Source organism: Ranitomeya variabilis, chromosome 1 (genome assembly GCF_051348905.1).
Source record: "Ranitomeya variabilis isolate aRanVar5 chromosome 1, aRanVar5.hap1, whole genome shotgun sequence".
Classification (NCBI taxonomy): Eukaryota; Metazoa; Chordata; class Amphibia; order Anura; family Dendrobatidae; genus Ranitomeya; species Ranitomeya variabilis.
In genome coordinates this window covers 713,477,249-713,493,709 of record NC_135232.1, presented here as the reverse complement: position 1 = coordinate 713,493,709, position 16,461 = coordinate 713,477,249, and the positions used below count along the sequence as shown (strand labels likewise).

The 16,461-nt window shown below is 45.5% G+C and overlaps 1 protein-coding gene across 15 annotated transcripts in view; it reads right to left on the bottom strand.

Moving 5' to 3' along the window:
* CEP128 (centrosomal protein 128) overlaps positions 1-16,461 on the bottom strand; it is a 261,366-nt gene that overhangs the window by 224,715 nt on the left and 20,190 nt on the right. The gene's annotated exons all lie outside the window — the stretch shown is intronic.

The window sequence follows — 16,461 nt, the reverse complement described above, 5'->3', positions numbered from 1 at the left end:
TTAACCAGCAGGTGATTTACCACAAAAGGCATTCCTGTATTTACCTCTGCAAGCAGCTGAGTGGGTCAACTCCTCACAAGTGGTGGAGAATGCGAGCATACGATCAAGGAACACACATATCACCTGTGAACAAACTGCATGTCCTGGGTAAAATCCACCATCCAGCAGGAGACATCCGGCAGCATGGAGGAGCAAGTCAAGCATCTGGTCCACGTCCAACAGCAGCAACAGTTAACCAATCAACTGGTTAAACAGGAAACAAACTTTTAGCACAACTCCAACAACAGCAGTAGCGACAGCAATAGGAAGAGCTAATGCAGTGAATGGGACTCCTCGCAGAGGCAGTTCGTGGGATGCCGGCAGTCTCCTCCCCATCTCCGGGTGAGGACTCAAACTTCAGAAAAGCGGTAAGACGAGCCATGCAAAAGATAACCCCGGGGGATAATGTGGAAGCTTTTCTTTCTGTTTTTGAGAGGGAGGCTGAAAGGGAGAAACTTCCACCAGAGCAGTGGGTGGAGTGGCTGGCGTCATATTTGACAGGCGAACTCCAAAAGGCGTATTATGACTTAGCACCACAGGATGCCAAAGAATACGCCAAATTATAGACCGAAATCTTTGGCACGCCTGAGAGTAACAATGTCCATTAGGGCTCAGCAAGTCCACTGGTGGGCGTATGCTGAAGACAAACCCCCTCGCTCGCAGAGGTTTTGTTTGTTGCACCTAGTCCAAAAGTGAAACACAAAAAGGCACAGTAAAACCAAAAAAAAGTCTGTTGCAGAAAATATCAGTAAACAGCAAGATCTAGTAAAAAGATGGAAAAAAAACACAGGGTATTTGGTAATGCTTTTTTGCAAAAAATAGTGTATTAAGCCGCTCTACCAAACATCAAGGTATACCCGTATTAGAGCAGTCCAAACTAATGTATGTAATCCCTATCTGACGTATGTAAAAACCTGGTCATATGTATAGTACCTGTATGAGCAGGATTCAGAAAGGAAATGTCCAATGTAGACACGTAGCATAGAACGTCTAGTTTTGTAGTGCAAAAGTGGTTGCAGTCAGAGACTAACACACTCCTGCCCAGATGGTCGAGCATGTGGCAATGGACAGGTTAATTCACTCTCTTCCCAGGCCAATACAGACCTGGGTTTCCCAGGGTGACCCTCGGAATGCGGACGACCTGGTTAGTCTGGTAGAGAGATACCAGGTTGTTGAGAGATCCCTTGGGAAAACAGACATCACCGCTTCCTTATACTGGGGTACCCAAAGGAAACGCTCCCCACAGAGGTTGTCTAGACCCACAAATGGGGGGGGAGCGTGCGGTGTGGTATGTCCGCTGAACCAATGGACTGCAGCCTAGGCAGGCATTGCTTCTATCACGCCTATTCGGCCTGCAGTGTGGACTGTCAACCCGTCGAGGTGCTAAAGGCGTGTACCGTGTCAGTCAATGGGGTACTGGTTCTTGGACTTTTGGCCTCTGGAAGTCTAGTGACCCTAATCAGTGCTACACTTCCCCACCAGTTGATCCCTAATGAGTTTGTGGGCATCCGCTGCATACACGGAGACGACAAGGACTACCCTGGGCACAGACTGTGGTACTAAGTCCCATGAGTAAAAGACTTGATACATCCTGCCTTACTGGGGCAGGATTTTGCACTATTTTAGAACTTGTGGCAAAAGGGTTCTGCACAGAATGTCCCGGACAAAGATGGGTCCCTCTGGAAGAGACTCCATCAAAAACAAACAATGGAGAAGTTTCCTCTATGTGTCCTCGCTGGAGAGGGGGACAAGACAGTGACAGAGCCCATCTTCCCTTAATTAGAATTTCCCGAAGAGAACTTTGGGACTGCTCAACTTACAGATTTCATCTTAAAAAGGCATTTGATAATGTTACTGTATGTAATGGGGTTACTCAAGAGCCAGGGGCTGACACCAGGTTCCTACACTTTGGTCATCCAATACAATAAATCGACATTGATGGCAAACTGAGGGAAGGTGAGATAGTGGAGCAGCTGTTGGTTCCAGGACCCTACCGGTGGAGGGTTTTAAACATGCCCATTCCCATGTTTTGGGGGGACATCCTTGGGTAGGAAAAAAAAAAACTCGGGAGAGAGTAATGCAGAGGTTCTATTGGCCAGGATGTTACAGGGAGATCCTAAATTATTATACAGTAGGTCCTTCCCCACCTGTCAGAGAACCGCTCCTACGTCTCACTTCCGAAGTCCCTTAGTCCCGTTGCCTGTGACAGAGGTCCGAACAACCAAAGCTGGAGGGCGCACTATTGCTAGGGATCTCCCATTACATGCTAGATAAATATAGCACAAACAAGCAGAAGAAAGGTAGCATGTATACAACAGGGATCACCAAAAGAGTAATTATTACAAAAAATAGATAAACTTAATTGAATTTGTAATACAACACACTGCAAAGAGTTAAAATCAATTAAAATTGCAAACTGCAAACAAAATTATACATTGACCCAAAATAAGGTCATGCCCCTGCCACACCTCAGTAATATAGAAAATAACCCCCACATCAAGCCACATAGATGTGTAGTAACAATATTAACCCCTAGAAGACAAGGGAGGGATACCAAGAAAAAAAGGGTCCCGCTTGTCCAGAGAATGCAACTAGGCAAAAAGGCCCGATTCTGCAAAAAAGAACAGTAAAATGGACACACAATAGGAAAATCCACTATTCAATTGAGCAATATTAACAGGTTTTCATTTGAGAGCCTTAGTAAATTATTAACAGCAAAATGTCTGCTAAAAAGCCCCCACAATACAAAGATACTGGCAGTTAATTTCGTCTAAACCCATTGCATAAACAGCCCCTACAGAGCGACGTCTAGGAGGCTATAGAGAGGAACAATAATCCATTTGTTAAGGCATATAATCAGGGGGAAAAAAAAAATGCACATATCAAGAAAGGCTTGTATCAATGGGACATATCCCCACACAGAAAGGCAAAGGAGAAGGCCTATACAACCTGAGCCTGTAGATGAAATCACCGCAAAACGATGCCTGTATGGAACATCGGTGCAACAAGGGATAAGAAAAATGAAGGAGGCAAAGGCATAAAATGGCTTGATGCGGGGGTTATTTTCTATATTACTGAGGTGTGGCAGGGGCATGGCCTTATTTTGGGTCAACGTATAATTTTGCAGTTTGCAATGTTAATTGATTTTAACTCTTTGCAGTGTTGTTGTATTACAAATTCAATAAAGTTTACTCTTTTGGTGATCCCTGTTGTATACATGCTACCTTTCTTCTGCTTGTTTGTGATAGAGGTCCCCTCTGAAAGGATTGCCATGGACCTAGTAGGTCCCCTAGTAAAGTCTGCATGGGACCATCAATACATCCTAGTGGTCATAGACTATGCGACCCGGTACCCTGAAGCGGTGCCACTAAGGAAGTCTTCAGCTAAGAGTATTGCCCGGGAGCTTGTCCATATCTTTGCTAAGATGGGCATGCCAAAGGAGATTTTGATGGACTAGGGAAACCTCTTCATGAACAAAGTGATGAGGGAGCTGTGTGGAGCCCTCCAGATTACCCAGCTACGGACCTCAATTTACCATCTGCAGACCGATGGCCTGGTAGAGTGCTTCAATAACAAATTAAAGGCCATGCTCAAGAAGGTCATTGAGAAGGATGGTCGAGACTGGGACTGCTTCCATTTCTGCTCTTCTCCATCTGAGAAGTTCTTCAAGCCTCCACTGACTTCTCGACATTCAAGCTCCTGTATGGTTGACATCCGCAAGGGCTCCTGGACATTGCCAAGAAAACCTGGGAAGCCGAGGTCACGCCGCACCAGAGCGTCATTCATCATGTGTATTAGGATTCAGAACAAGAACCCGAGAGTGGACCCTCTGGGTCGTGGCTCTAGAGCCCCCGAGGGTGAGCAGGCCAGATGGAATCACCCCCTATACAGGGAGCGTTAGGAGCAGGCCCAATGGGGATGGAGACACAACTGCTAGAGCCAAAGAGGCGACAAGGAGGAGAGGAAAAGAGACTGAGGACTGAAGGAAACGGACAGATGCAGGGAAAACTAGGAGACAAGACTTGATGCCAGACTAGTACGGTTGAGACACCAGGCAAGCATGACAGAGACACAGGACTGTTATGGCAGAGACTCTGGGCACGAACGGCAGAGACTCTGGGCACGAACGGCAGAGACTCTGGGCACGAACGGCAGAGACTCTGGGCACGAACGGCAGAGACTCTGGGCACGAACGGCAGAGACTCTGGGCACGAACGGCAGAGACTCTGGGCACGAACGGCAGAGACTCTGGGCACGAACGGCAGAGACTCTGGGCACGAACGGCAGAGACTCTGGGCACGAACGGCAGAGACTCTGGGCACGAACGGCAGAGACTCTGGGCACGAACGGCAGAGACTCTGGGCACGAACGGCAGAGACTCTGGGCACGAACGGCAGAGACTCTGGGCACGAACGGCAGAGACTCTGGGCACGAACGGCAGAGACTCTGGGCACGAACGGCAGAGACTCTGGGCACGAACGGCAGAGACTCTGGGCACGAACGGCAGAGACTCTGGGCACGAACGGCAGAGACTCTGGGCACGAACGGCAGAGACTCTGGGCACGAACGGCAGAGACTCTGGGCACGAACGGCAGAGACTCTGGGCACGAACGGCAGAGACTCTGGGCACGAACGGCAGAGACTCTGGGCACGAACGGCAGAGACTCTGGGCACGAACGGCAGAGACTCTGGGCACGAACGGCAGAGACTCTGGGCACGAACGGCAGAGACTCTGGGCACGAACGGCAGAGACTCTGGGCACGAACGGCAGAGACTCTGGGCACGAACGGCAGAGACTCTGGGCACGAACGGCAGAGACTCTGGGCACGAACGGCAGAGACTCTGGGCACGAACGGCAGAGACTCTGGGCACGAACGGCAGAGACTCTGGGCACGAACGGCAGAGACTCTGGGCACGAACGGCAGAGACTCTGGGCACGAACGGCAGAGACTCTGGGCACGAACGGCAGAGACTCTGGGCACGAACGGCAGAGACTCTGGGCACGAACGGCAGAGACTCTGGGCACGAACGGCAGAGACTCTGGGCACGAACGGCAGAGACTCTGGGCACGAACGGCAGAGACACAGGGCACGAACGGCAGAGACACAGGGCACAAACGGCAGAGACACAAGGCAGGCACGGCAGAGATACAGGGCTGGAACGGAAGACAAAAGGGGCCTGAGGATGCAAGAAATGCAACGTATTCCCTAAGAAGCACAGGCGTCTTACCTAGGAAGACGCTGGGAAGAAATACCCGATGGACGCCACCATGTTGGGGAGGAGCCACCAGGTCGCGGCCTCCCAGGGAACCCAGCGGCGGAAGAGGCGCGACCGCGCGAGGTGACGACGCGCCGAGATCCAGAGAAGACAGAGGAGGAGCGGCGAGGGACCGAGTCGGGAGCGCGCCGAGGGATGGGAGAAGGCAGGTAGGTATCCACCCAGTTGCAGGAGAGGATGGCGCACGTGATGCCCATTGTGAAGGCTAGAGAGATTCACTGCACACTGTGTTTTGGTGATGCATTTTCTTTATTTTGTGCGAACAAACAAAATTAATTGAGACTTTGAAGTATGTGACAAAGGGGATGTAATGACATCCCCTTTGAGCCATCGAAACGCGCGTCAGGGGTCGTGGGGTAGGTCACGACGATATCTGGACTTACTATGGGTGAGCATTGCCTTTGATTTAATATGTGTTTAATTGATGTAGCGGCACCTTACGTAGTATAGTTGGGAACACTTGTGTACTTGGTTGCTCTACAATCCTATATACTGTATGTGAGTGCTCCCTCAGGTCTTATAGTGGATATGTGACCTTCCCCTTTTTTTGTAACATTCTTTGTTTCCTCCTTCATTTGCTATTTTATTGAAGTATGTTATATGTAACTTAGATATATGTCTAATAAAAATTGAATTTTTTAATAGTTATCTTGAGGGTGTTGTATATACTCTTTTCCCTTAGTGTTAATCAGGAGGGATATTGGTCTGGTATAGAGAAGAGCTCCATCAGTACATCAAATCGGTGAAGAGGAGACAGCCACATATAGATCAGAATCAGCGGCTCCATCTTCAACTCAGTCTAATGGCTACTTCAGGGCCACCTACTAACCACAGCCAGTCACCCTACTTCAATCCAGACAACTTTGAGATCTTACAAGGAGAAGCCGCCCATTATCAGATCCTGGGCAAAGTTCTCATCTCTGGAGACTTCAATGCAAGAACAGGGAGAGAAAAACACTTTCAGACCACGGATGGAAACATCTACATATTTGGAGCAGAGACTGACGGCCATGGCTCAGTACAGTCAACAAAAGAGGGAAAAAGGTCCTGAACTTATGTCGAAGTTTACTACTTCATTTACTCAATGGCCGTACCAAGGGAGACTCTCTAGGAAGATATACATTATCTATAGCCTATGGAGTCTATTGAAGCATGGCAAAAGTTAAAAAAAAAAAAAAGTTTAAATCAAAGTTTAAATCAATGGGGCGAAAGGCCCCAGTCAAAATAAATCAATAATAAAAAAAGAAAAAAATCAAACCTGCACATATTTGGTATCGCAGCGTACAGAATCGCCCGATCTATCAATAAAAAAAGCATTAACCTGATCGCTAAACAGTGTAGCGAGAAAAAAATTCGAAACATCAGAATTTCGTTTTTTTGGTCGCCACGACATTACATTAAAATGCAATAACGGGCGATCAAAAGAACATATCTGCACCGATATGGTATCATTAAAAATGCCAGTTTGGCACGCAAAAAATAAGCCCTCAACCGACCCCAGATCATGAAAAATGGAGACGCTACGGGTATCGGACAATGGCTCATTTTTTTTTTTTTTTAGCAAACTTTGGAAATTTTTTTCACCACTTAGCTAAAAAATAACCTAGTCATGTCAGGTGTTTATGAACTCGTAATGACCAGGAGAATCATACTGGCAGGTCAGTTTTAGCATTTAGTGAACCTAGTAAAAAAGCCAAACAAAAAACAAGTGTGGGATTGCACTTTTTTTGCAATTTCACCACACTTTGAATTTTTTTCCCGTTTTCTAGTACACAACATGCTAAAACCAATGATGTCGGTCAAAAGTACAACTTGTTTCGCAAAAAATAAGCCCTCACATGGCCATATTGACGGAAAAATAAAAAAAGTTATGGCTCTGGGAAAGAGGGGAGCGAAAAACGAACAAGGAAAAACGGAAAATCCCAAGGTCATGAAGGGGTTAATGACCTGGCCGTTTTTTGCAATTCTGACCAGTGTCCCTTTATGAGGTAATAACTCAGGAACGCTTCAACGGATCCTAGCGGTTCTGAGATTGTTTTTTCGTGACATTTTGGGCTTCATGTTAGTGGTAAATTTAGGTCGATAATTTTTGTGTTTATTTGTGAAAAAAATGGTAATTTGGCGAAAATTTTCAAAAATTTCGCAATTTTCAAATTTTGAATTTTTATTCTGTTAAACGAGAGAGTTATGTGATACAAAATAGATAATAAATAACATTACCCACATGTCTACTTTACAAGGGTTAAAATTTGACCAGCGATTTCTCATTTTTACAACAAAATTTACAAAACCATTTATTTTAGGGACCACCTCACATTTGAAGTCAGTTTGAGGGGTCTATATGGCTGAAAATACCCAAAAGTGACACCATTCTAAAAACTGCACCCCTCAAGGTGCTCAAAACCACATTCAAAAAGTTTATTAACCCTTCAGATGCTTCACAGCAGCAGAAGCAACATGGAAGGAAAAATGAACATTTAACTTTTTAGTCACAAAAATGATCTTTTAGCAACAATTTTTTTATTTTCCCAAGGGTAAAAAGAGAAACTGGACCCCAAAAGTTATTGTACAATTTGTCCTGAGTACGCCGATACCCCATATGGGGGTAGAACCACTGTTTGGGCGCACGACAGAGCTCGGAAGGGAAGGAGCGCCATTTGACTTTTTCAATGAAAAATTGGCTCCAATCTTTAGCGGACACCATGTCGCGTTTGGAGAGCCCCTGTGTGCCTAAACATTGGAGCTCCCCCACAAGTGACCCTATTTTGGAAACTAGACCCCCCATGGAGCTTATCTAGATGCATAGTGAGCACTTTGAACTCCCAGGTGCTTCACAAATTGATCTGTAAAAATGAAAATACTTTTTTTTTTTTTTTTCTTTTTCACAAAAAAATTATTTTAGCCTCAATTTTTTCATTTGCACATGGGGAACAGGATAAAATGGATCCTAAAATGTGTTGGGCAATTTCTCCTGAGTACACTGATACCTCACATGTGGGGGTAAACCACTGTTTGAGCACACGGCAAGGCTCGGAAGGGAAGGAGCGCCATTTGACTTTTTGAATGAAAAATTAGCTTCAATCGTTAGCGGACACCATGTCGCGTTTGGAGAGCCCATGTGTGCCTAAACATTGGAGCTCCCCCACATGTGACCCCATTTTGGAAACTAGACCTCCCATGGAACTAATCTAGATGTGCGGTGGCCACTTTAAACCCCCAAGTGCTTCACAGAAGTTTATAACGCAGACCCCAAAAGTTGTTGTCCAGTTTGTCCTGAGTACGCCGATACCTCATATGTGGGGGGGAACGACTGTTTGGGCACACGTCGGGGCTCGGAAGGGAAGTAGTGACGTTTTGGACTGCAGACTTTGATGGAATGGTCTGCGGGCCTCATGTTACATTTGCAGAGTCCCTGATGTGCCTAAACAGTAGAAAACCCCCACAAGTGACCCCATTTTGGAAACTAGACCCCCGAAGGAACTAATCTAGATGTGTGGTGAGCACTTTGAACCCCCAAGTGCTTCACAGAAGTTTATAACGCAGAGCCGTGAAAATAAGAAATCATTTTTCTTTCCTCAAAAATTATGTTTTAGCAAGCAATTTTTTTATTTTCGCATGGGTAACAGGAAAAATTGGACCCCCAAAAGTTGTTGCCCAGTTTGTCCTGAGTATGCTGGTACCCCATATGTGGGGGTAAACCACTGTTTGCGCGCACGTCAGGGCTCGGAAGAGAGGGAGCACCATTTGACTTTTTGAACGCAAGATTGGCTAAAATCAATGGTGGCGCCATGCTGCGTTTGGAGACCCCTGATGTGCCTAAACAGTGGAAACCCCTCAATTCTAACACCAACACTAACCCTAACACACCCCTAACTCTAATCCCAACCCTAACCCCAACACACCCCTAACCACAACCCTAACCCCAACACACCCCTAACCCTAATCCCAACCCTAATCCTAATCCCAACCCTAACCCAAATCCCAACCATAACCACAACCACAACCCTAACCCCAACACACCCCTAACTCTAACCATAACCCTAAGCACAAGCCTAATCTTAACCCTATTTCCAACAATAGCCCTAATTCCAACCCTAACTCTAATTCCAACCCTAACCCTAAGGCTATGTGCCCACGTTGCGGATTCGTGTGAGATTTTTCCGCACCATTTTTGAAAAATCCGCAGGTAAATGCACTGCGTTTTACCTGCTGATTTACCACGGATTTCCAGTGTTTTTCGTGCGGATTTCACCTGCGGATTCCTATTGAGGAACAGGTGTAAAACGCTGCGGAATCCGCACAAAGAATTGACATGCTGAGGAAAATACAATGCAGTGTTTCCGCGCTGTATTTTCCGCACCATAGGCACAGCGGATTTGGTCTTCCATAGGTTTACATGGTACTGTAAACCTGATGGAAAACTGCTACGAATCCGCAGCGGCCAATCCGCCACGGATCCGCAGCCAAATCCGCACCGTGTGCACATAGCCTAATTCTAACCTTAACCCTAATTCTAACCCTAACTTCTAACCCTAACCCTAGTTCTAACCCTAACCCTAGTGGAAAAATAAAAGTAAATATATTTTCTTTATTTTATTATTGTCCCTACCTATGGGGGTGATAAATGGGGGGGGGTCATTTACTTTTTTTTTTATTTTGATCACTGTGATAAAACCTATCACAGTGATCAAAATGTACCTGGAACGAATCTGCCGGCCGGCAGATTCGGCAGGCGCACTGCGCATGCGCCCGCCATTTTGGAAGATGGCGGCGCCCATGGAGCAGACAGACGGACACCGGGAGGCTCGGTAAGTGTGAGGGGAGGGATCGGAGCACGGGGGGAGCGGACAGGAGGAGCAGAGCACAGAACGGAGGACTGGAGAGGCGATCGGTGGCGGTGGGGCAGATCAGGGTTTCCAGCCATGGTCGATGATATTGCAGCATCGGCCATGGCTAGATTGTAATATTTCACCAGTTTTCATAGGTGAAATATTACAAATCGCTCTGATTGGCTGTTGAAAGTGAAACAGCCAATCAGAGCGATCGTAGCCAAGGGCTGAAGTACCACTCCCCCTGTGCCTGCAGATCGGGTGAAATTGGAGTTAACCCTTTCACCCGATCTGCAGGGACACGATCTCTCCATGACGCCACATAGGCGTCACAGGTCGGATTGGCACCGACTTTCATGACACCTACGTGGCGTCACGGGTCAGGAAGGAGTTAAGACAAAGGATCCAAAAGAGGCTTCTCCATCACGCAGTTTCCTTTCTCTATCCCCACCTCGTATGTTTTTATAAATTTGTTCTATTGCAAAAACTCTCAAAGATGAGGTTTGTCTATTATGAACCTTTATAAAATGATTAGAGGCGTTAGACACATGCCGAATGGTGGGTTGTATAATGTCATACAAATGTTCACGGAATCTATCCTTGAGTTTTCTTATGGTGGAACCAACATAAAGCAGTTCACAATCTACACACTCACAATCTGAATTGCAGTTTAAAAAAAAAACTTAATAAAATTTTTTTTTTTGTTTTTTAAATACAAGAAAAAGCTGCAGTTTTTTTTGTATAAGAACAGGTTTTACAAGGATATGATCCACACTTGAAAAAACCTTTTGTGGACAACCAATTTGAAAAACTCTTAGATGTATTGGATTGTAAAAAACTTGGAGAAAGTGAATTGCCCAAAGTGGGTGCTCTCCTAGAGACTATTTTCACACCATTGTCAAGAATTGAATCCATAACCAAGTCATCTCGCAAAATAGTTAGATTGCGACTGATAATTTCCGATATGGATTTGAAATGAGTGCTGTAAGTACTAGAACAGGTTGTTCACAATAAGGGTTTTTGACAAATTGTCGTACTTTACTTGTAGTATTATCACAGCTGTGTGAAGTGTCAGATGTACTTCCTATAAGTTCAGATCTTTGTTTATTGCTAGCTATATTAAAGGCTCTTTCAATGGCCCATTTTGGATATCTTCTATTAGTAAGACGTTTGCGGATAATAGATTTTTCCCGATTAAAAGCAGACTCTTCACTGCAATTTCTCCTTGCCCTAATTGCCTCACCTACAGGGATAGATTCAATACTGTGAGGAGGGTGAAAACTGTCTGCATGTAAGATGGTATTACCTGCGGTTTGTTTGCGATAAGTGTGAGTTCTTATTGTTTCATACGGAATCCCCGAAAGACTTAGACCCAGAAAATTAATAAACTCAGGGTTTCAGGTGTATGTGAATTTTAACCCCTTTCTGCCAGCTGACGGAATAGTACGTCAGCTGGCAGAACCCCCGCTTTGAGGTGGGCTCTGGCGGTGAGCCCACCTCAAAGCCGCCACATGTCAGCTGCTTTGTACAGCTGACATATGCGCGCAATGAGCGCGAGCGGAATCGCGATCCGCCCGCGCCCATCAACTAGTTAAATGCGGCTGTCAAACACTGACAGCGGCATTTAACTAGTGCTCCCGGCCGCGAGGACGGAAGTGCTCGCACCGCTGACCGCCGTCACATGATCGGGGGTCATCGGTGCATTGCCATAACAACCAAAGGTCTCCTTGAGACCTCTATGGTTGTTGATGGCCGATTGCTTTGAGCGCCACCCTGTGGTCAGCGTTCAAAGCAACCCTGCATTTCTGCTACATAGAGGTGATCTGTGCTTCACCTCTATGTAGCAGAGGCGATCGTGTAGGCTATTGAAGCATGCCAAAATTTAAAAAAAAAAAAAAAAAAAAGTGTTTAAAAATATAGAAAATAAATAAAAGTTCAAATCACCCCCCTTTCGCCCCAATCAAAATAAAACAAAAAAAAAAAAATCAAACCTACACATATTTTGTATCGCCGGGTTCAGAATCGCCCGATCTATCAATAAAAACAAAGAATTAACCTGATCGCTAAATGGCGTAGCGAGAAAAAAAAATAAAAGCGCCAAAATTACGTTTTTTTGGTTGCCGCAACATTGCATTAAAATGCAATAACGGGGGATCAAAAGAACATGTCTGCACCAAAATGGTATCATTAAAAACGTCAGCTCGGCACGCATAAAAAAAGCCCTCACCCGACCCCAGATCACGAAAATTGGAGACGCTACGGAAAATGGTGCAATTTTTTTTTTTTTTTTTTTTACCACTTAGATAAAAGAGAACCTAGAGATATTTGGTGTCTATGAACTCGTAATGACCTGGAGAATCATAATGGCAGGTTAGTTTTAGCATTTGGTGAACCTAGCAAAAAAGCCAAACAAAAAACAAGTGTGAGATTGCACTTTTTTTGCAATTTCATCGCACTTGGAATTTTTTTCCCGTTTTCTGTTACACCGCATGGTAAAACCAATGGTATCGCTCAAAAGTACATCTCGTCCCGCAAAAAAATAAGCCCTCACATGGCCATATTGACGGAAAAATACAAAAGTTATGGCTCTGGGAAGGAGGGGAGCGAAAAAAGAAAACGACAAAAAAAGCTCTGGGGGTGAAAGGGTTAAATTAAAGGGATTATTGTTAATATAAAAACTGGAGAAAGAATCTCTATCCTAAATTCACAATAAATCATCTATGAATCTGGAATACCATTTAATATGGTTGAAAAATGGATTATGACATAACCAGGTTTGCTACCGAGGGAGAAAATTTCGCCCCCATTGAAACTCCACTTGATTGTAAAAAAAAAAAACTTGTAATCAAACTAAAAATAATTATGAGAAAGTAAAAATGCAAGCACTGAAATAATGTATGAATGAAAATCATAAGAAAATTGCTATATTTACATAAGTGGAACTGTACCGCATGTAAAGCTACTTTATGGGGTATAGACGTGTAGAGAGCAATTACGTCACAGGTGAGAAATGACCATTGAGGATCCCATGTAACATCATGAAACATTCCAAGAACATCGCGCGAATCTTGAGGTAACCAGGTACTCGTTGGGCTAGTGGCTGCAAAATGGTGTCGAGCCACTCCCCCAAGTGTTCACTATACGAGCCTATACCAGAAATAATAAGGCGCACTGGAGGAGGAAAAATCTGTGTGTGTTTTAGGTAAGACATGAAGAATTGGAATTTTGGGATTGTCTATACAAATATATTCTGCCTGTTTAGTAAAAAAAATCCCCAGCTAACACCATTATCCACAACGCATTTGATAAGTGATGAAAATTCCAAAGTTGGATTAGATTTTGGAAGAGTATATACATCACTTTCTGATAACATATCATGAATTGTCTTGAAATAATCAGATCTATTTAATACAACAACTGAACCACCTTTATCTGACATTCTAATAACAATGTCAGGATTATTTTTGATTTTTTCAAGAGATTCACATTCTGGTCTAGACAAATTAAGTTTACGGGAACAGACATTTGGTTTCAATGTAAGATTACAAATTTCTTTTTCTACAATTTCTTGAAAGCGATCCATAGCTTCAGTTCTGGTATGGACTGGATAGAATGAAGGATTTTTCGTTTTAAACAAAGACATTGTTGGTTTGTTCACTTACCGTATATACTCGAGTATAAGCCGAGATTTTCAGCCCACTTTTTTGGGCTGAAATTGCCCCTCTCGGCTTATACTCGAGTCATACCGGGGGTCGGCAGGGGAGGGGGAGCGGGGGCTGTCTAAAAATACTCACCTAGTCCAGGCGCGGTCCCTGCTTCCCCAGCGTCGGCAGCAGCAGCTTCAGCTTCTTCCTGTACTCAGCCGTCACATGGTCCCGCTCATTACAGTAAATGAATTCGGCTCCACCTCCCATAGGGGTGGAGCCGCATATTCATTACTGTAATCAGCGGTACCATGTGACCGCTGAGTACAGGATGAAGCGCTGCGGCGTCAGGGAAGCAGGATCTACACAGCGGCAGGACCAGGTGAGTATACGGGGAGGGGAGCGCTGCGCTGCGCGATAGTCACCTGCTCCTCGTTCCGGGCGCCGATCTGTCTCCAGGAGTGACGCGGAGGTCAGAGGGCGCGGTGACGTGGTCAGTGCGCGCCCTCTGCTGAACGTCAGTGCTGGAGACAGATCGGCGCCGGAACGAGGAGCAGGTGACTATTGAAAGTGCCGGGGGCCTGAGCGACGGAGAGGTGAGTATGTGATTTATTTTTTTTATCGCAGCAAATGGGGCAAGTGTCTGTATGGAGCATCTATGGGGCCATAACGTTCCTGCAGCACTATATGGGGCCATAACGTTCCTGCAGCACTATATGGGGCCATAACGTTCCTGGAGCACTATATGGGGCCATAACATTCCTGCAGCACTATATGGGGCCATAACGTTCCTGCAGCACTATATGGGGCCATAACGTTCCTGGAGCACTATATGGGGCCATAACGTTCCTGCAGCACTATATGGGGCCATAACATTCCTGCAGCACTATACACTCACCGGCCACTTTATTAGGTACACCATGCTAGTAACGGGTTGGACCCCCTTTTGCCTTCAGAACTGCCTCAATTCTTCGTGGCATAGATTCAACAAGGTGCTGGAAGCATTCCTCAGAGATTTTGGTCCATATTGACATGATGGCATCACACAGTTGCCGCAGATTTGTCGGCTGCACATCCCAAAGATGCTCCATGCAAGGCAGGATGGATCCATGCTTTCATGTTGTTTACACCAAATTCTGACCCTACCATCCGAATGTCGCAGCAGAAATCGAGACTCATCAGACCAAGCAACGTTTTTCCAATCTTCTACTGTCCAATTTCGATGAGCTTGTACAAATTGTAGCCTCAGTTTCCTGTTCTTAGCTGAAAGGAGTGGTACCCGGTGTGGTCTTCTGCTGCTGTAGCCCATCTGCCTCAAAGTTCGACGCACTGTGCGTTCAGAGATGCTCTTAGGCCTACCTTGGTTGTAACGGGTGGCGATTTGAGTCACTGTTGCCTTTCTATCAGCTCGAACCAGTCTGCCCATTCTCCTCTGACCTCTGGCATCAACAAGGCATTTCCGCCCACAGAACTGCCGCTCACTGGATTTTTTTTCTTTTTCGGACCATTCTCTGTAAACCCTAGAGATGGTTGTGCTTGAAAATCCCAGTAGATCAGCAGTTTCTGAAATACTCAGACCAGCCCTACTGGCACCAACAACCATGCCACGTTCAAAGGCACTCAAATCACCTTTCTTCCCCATACTGATGCTCGGTTTGAACTGCAGGAGATTGTCTTGACCATGTCTACATGCCTAAATGCACTGAGTTGCCGCCATGTGATTGGCTGATTAGAAATTAAGTGTTAACAAGAAGTTGGACAGGTGTACCTAATAAAGTGGCCAGTGAGTGTATGGGGGCCATAACATTCCTGCAGCACTATATGGGGCCATAACATTCCTGCAGCACTATATGGGGCCATAACATTCCTGCAGCACTATATGGGGGCCATAAGGTTCCTGCAGCACTATATGGGGCCATAACATTCCTGCAGCACTATATGGGGCCATAACATTCCTGCAGCACTATATGGGGGCCATAACATTCCTGCAGCACTATATGGGGCCATAACATTCCTGCAGCACTATATGGGGCCATAACATTCCTGCAGCACTATATGGGGGCCATAAGGTTCCTGCAGCACTATATGGGGCCATAACATTCCTGCAGCACTATATAGGGCCATAACATTCCTGCAGCACTATATGGGGCCATAACATTCCTGCAGCACTATATGGGGGCCATAAGGTTCCTGCAGCACTATATGGGGCCATAACATTCCTGCAGCACTATATGGGGCCATAACATTCCTGCAGCACTATATGGGGCCATAACATTCCTGCAGCACTATATGGGGCCATAACGTTTCTGCAGCACTATATGGGGTCATAACGTTTCTGCAGCACTATATAGGGGCATAATGTTTGTGCAGCACTATATGGGGCAAGTGTCTGTATGGGGCCATAATTAACGTTTGTAGGGCACTACGGCATATGGGGCAAGTGTCTGTATGGAGCATCTTATAGGGCCATAACGTTTGTGCAGCACTATAAGGGGCAAATATCTTTATAGAGCATCTTATGGGGCCATAATCAGCATTTGTGCAGCATTATATGGGGCATATTTTAACATGGAACATCTTATGGGGCCATAATGAACAGTATGGAGCATTATATGGGGCATATTTTAACATGGAACATCTTATGGGGCCATAATGAACAGTATGGAGCATTA